Here is a 4548-nt window from a genome sequence, read left to right as displayed (position 1 = left end):
GAAAGGAAGGAGGCTTTTGGAAGCCTTGTTGAACCTTATGAGGAGGGATATATGGTTGCTGCTGCTGTGGTGGAGGAGTGGGATTGAGCACATTTTGACTTGTCCACCTCAAATTGGGATGGACTATCCCTTGATTGTTGTAATAAGAACCCCCTCCATGCCTGTATTGTTGAAAATCAAGGACCTGTTCTTTCTCTGTTAGACAGTCAATAGCAGTATGACTGTCATCTCCTTCACATCTCTCACAAATGACAGTTTCCTGTCTACTGAGCAAATGAACCGTCTGTGGCTCCCCAGCATTTTGCAGCTCAAATCTATCAAACCTAGCATTCATGGCTACCAGCTGAGCCACAACTGCCTTGTCAACCAAATGGACCGTTCGAATACCGTCCCGTGGGTTCCCATATTCAGCACAATGGGTCGCCATTTCCTCAATAATGGCCTCCCTTGTCATCATCGGTATTCTTTTGAAATCTTCCGTTAGATGAGGCGTCAAATATAGCTCTATGGTCATCGTACAACCCATTGTAGAACTGATTGGAGAGAAACCACGGATCAAAACCATAGTGAGGAAGAGACGTCACCAATCTCTTGAACCGACACCAAGCTTCATAGAAAGTCTCATCAGGTGCCTGCTTGAAACTAGTAATCTTTGCCCTCAGCTGATTAGTGCGCTGTGGAGGTAAGTATCTTTTATAGAAGGCAAGTGCGAGAGTTTCCTAGTTGGTGATATCAGCAGCTGCACGGTCCAAATCGGTCAACCACTCATGGGCTGAGTTAGTCAGAGAAAAAGGAAAGAGCACCTCCTTAATCTTGTCTTGAGTTACTCCCTTTGTAGCGGGAATAGTATAGCAGTAATCAGTAAAGACCTCCATGTGCTTCCTTGGGTCTTCACCCGCCACACCCCTATACAGATTTCTCTCCACCAGATTTATGTAAGACGGTCTGATATCAAAGGTGTTGGCGTCCTCAGTCTGGAGGTTGAAACCCTTGGGAATAGAAGATGCTTTAGGCTCCGAGTGACTTGCAATATTCGACATCTTTACTGGTTGGTCGGCTGAAATGAGATTATGTTCTACTAAAGATTGATCTTCTGCAAATAGAAAATGCTGTAGCTCGGGGTCGAAAGTACTCAAGTCTTCCTTTCGAAGTTCTCTTTGCAGACAGAGTCTATGCCTAAACAGTCTCTCTGGCTCAGAATCAGCTGAAACTAACTCCGATCTTTTGACCTGGGCATACACAACACTAAAAGAGATAAATGAGAACTGTCTCAAGGAATAAGAATTCCCTGAGACGGATAGAAATAAACGAAAAATCGAAACAGATAGGGCTATTGCCTCCCCGGCAATGGCGCCAAAATTTGACAGGCTAGTCGTATACCTACCAAAAATAACCAACTGGCACTAACTAATATAGCTAGGGAAGTCGGGTCGATCTCCACAGGGAGGCAAGATATCTGTTAAAGGTCCGTCTATTTGGTCACAAATGGGGGTTTGAATTTGGTTTTCTAAACTAAAAAGGGTCGAAGGATAGAGTAGTAAGGTAAGAGCAATAAAGGCAAGAAAATGTGAATAAGATTAATCAATAAAGAGGGAACATGTCGGGATTTCGGTTCACTACGGTAGTCTAGACTCAACTGCAAATAGTCTAGATAATTTACTGTGAAACGGATGTTGAAAGGTCCTTCCGGTCCACTTTCTATCCTAGATTTCCACTAACTTAACTTCCGTCCTCATTAGGGTAGTCTACTGTTCATAGCAGGTCAATTTAGTCCAATCTTCCGATCCAGGAATAAATTTAACCATATTAAAGGGTAACTTAGAAGCGTGCACTTAACTAAGTCGGTATTATAATTAAATTGCCATGGGTACAGATTCTCACAAATAAGTCATCTAGCCTATTCGCTACATCGTCACATTTCTAACATAGATCCCCTAATCCCAACATGAAATAAATTAGCTACTCATGCTATTAATGTTGTCAATATTAATAATAATGAAATAACTAATATAAGGCATGATGAAACAATAATAAAATTGCATAAACAAATTAGGGCAGAAATTAACAGAATAAAACAAGAAAATTAAAGCAAGCAAAGGAAAGATTAAGATTAAAAGGAGGAAAAGATTACAATAGCAAGAATTCCGGCGTAAAGAGCACAAGATCCGAGCAAAATAATCCCAACAGTAAAGTTACAGTGAAGAGTTTTAAGAGAGAGATTAAGAGAAGAGAAAGTGGCGTCCCAGAGTATTAAGCAGTAAAAAGATAGATAAGAAGTACTAATGACCTAATTCGTTCACGCTTAAATAGAAAAATAACGAAGTCCATAACTAAAATAAGCAATCACGGGTTAATTAAGGCCCGTGATACACCAATCCTCTTGATCGAGTAGTTTGAGACAACTCGATCGAGGACTTCAACAAGTAAACCACTCGATCGACCAAAAATGTTACTCGATCGAGTAAACCTGATTTCAGCATTTCGATCGAGTACAAGAAAATACTCGACTGACCTCCTCAGCATGTGAAACCACTCGATTGACCAAGAAAACCATTTGATCGAGTGTTCTTCCTCCAAAACAGCTTCAACTCGTTGCCGACGGCTTTGTTAACCATTCCTTCACGCATCCCAATGCACTGCTCTCGCTCTAAAGTTTTCGTCTCCTCAAAATGCATGCAAAACAGGACGAAAAGGGTACGATTCCACCACTTTCAGGTTCATTCCTACAAAACTGACAAAACAAAAAAAAGTAGCCATTTCGGGGCATAATGCAATACACAACAATACAAAAGTACATAGAAATACGTGCAAAAATAGGCTAAAAAGACTATATAAAATGCACGTATCATCTACATTGTTGTCATACACAATAGGCACATAAATTCCCGACTCAATTTTCACTTAACCAGTGACTGGCTTAAGCGTAATGGGGCCATGATTTTGAAATGAGGGCGCCTACTCACCCAAAATCTAGTATCAGCTGGGACTCCTAATACGCATACACCAGGTTTATTTTATTAGACCCACTACATTCATTAGGCTCATTTATTAAAGGTTCTAAAATCGTCGCTCTGATACCACTTTGTAACATCCCCATATACCAAGGAGCCTTAACAAGACCTTCCCTAGCATATAAAGGCGTTACCATCTCGGTTGCCCGAGGTTAGCAATCATCGAACGTTGATAAAAGAATAGTTACAGACTATTACAAGGTTAAACAAAACTACTGATATAAAAGATACACAACTCAACAACACTATGTGAACTACTCCTGTCGTGACTCGTGAAAGACTCATCTCTCCAAGACTCCAGCTATCATCCAAGACACCACCTGCTAAGACTGACTGCTCACCATAAGGGATCACGGCAGACACAACAGAAGCAAACAAGAAAACAACCACACAAGGTCAGTAACTGCGGACAATACATCAACAACACCCAACTCGCTACAGACTCAACAAAACACACACACACACAAGCCACAACTACCACAACCAATAACCGTCACCGACTGTCCACTAGACCAGCCCTGCCAGTGGGGCACCGCAGCCGTACCCACCAAATCTTCGCTCATCATAACGAGCGATAAACCCATGTTTCCTTAATGTGCACATCCCCTCCTGTGGCGGGTTCCACAGAGGGCGAACCAAGGGCATGAAGCCACTCCCGCAAGTGACTCCACTCAGCCAGGGAAGGGCCCCGAATATCACAGTCAGCCAATCACAATCAATGTATTTCGATAACGATAGACACAATAGCACATCACCAACCAAATATCACAACCCGACAACCATACTGACATAACAACAACCAAACCACATCACAAGACACTCTAGACAACCAACAGTACTGACTAGGCGAACCTACCTTTAGCCATCCACAGCGATTCCACGTTCAATCACACGACATCGACCAAGCAAGCAAAACACCAATACAAACAGTACAATCACCTATTACTATTACTACAACCCTAACAGAAAAAGCAACGACAATGATGATGATGATGACATACTTACGCATAGCATACCGGCGTCAAGACCGCTACCTGACTCAAGAAACCCATCCCTACGGCACAAGCATCCTCAAAGGCTTCCATGGAAGGAACCATGGTGAAGGGAAGAAGGAGAGATGACTTTTAGGTTTTTGGGAAGAGGCAGAAATGATTTGCGATTCTACCAAAACGCGATTATAAATCCCCACTGTAAGGACGTTACTCGATCGAGTGACCCCTACTCGATCGAGTACTCTTAGCTACTCGATCGAGTAGCCTCGACTAGATAGAGTACCACTCACTCAAAGCTCCCCACCTCATCAGCCAACGCTCATAAGGCTTCCCAAAGCCTAAGACATATCACTAAGGTCGGTCAACGTCAGTCAACGGGACCCTAAAAGGACGGGTATTACACTTCAGGTAAACTATTGGGCCACATCGTTAGCCACCGTGGCATCAAAGTGGACTCGTCCAAAATCAAGGCTATCATAGAAATGCCTCCTCCTGGGACCGAGAAACAAATCCGAGGTTTCTTGGGCTGAGTCCAATATATAAGC

The 4548-nt window shown here is 42.7% G+C and overlaps 1 non-coding gene across 1 annotated transcript; it reads left to right on the top strand.

The window, feature by feature from the left end:
* The first annotated feature begins 558 nt into the window (after window positions 1-558).
* On the top strand, window positions 559-664 carry LOC141621573 (small nucleolar RNA R71). The gene has a single exon (XR_012532462.1). It is a non-coding gene; the product is annotated as a small nucleolar RNA R71 (small nucleolar RNA).
* Window positions 665-4548: the final 3884 nt, after the last annotated feature.

Source organism: Silene latifolia, chromosome 1 (assembly GCF_048544455.1).
Source record: "Silene latifolia isolate original U9 population chromosome 1, ASM4854445v1, whole genome shotgun sequence".
In the NCBI taxonomy this organism is placed as follows: domain Eukaryota; kingdom Viridiplantae; phylum Streptophyta; class Magnoliopsida; order Caryophyllales; family Caryophyllaceae; genus Silene; species Silene latifolia.
This window is presented reverse-complemented; position numbering and strand designations above follow the sequence as displayed.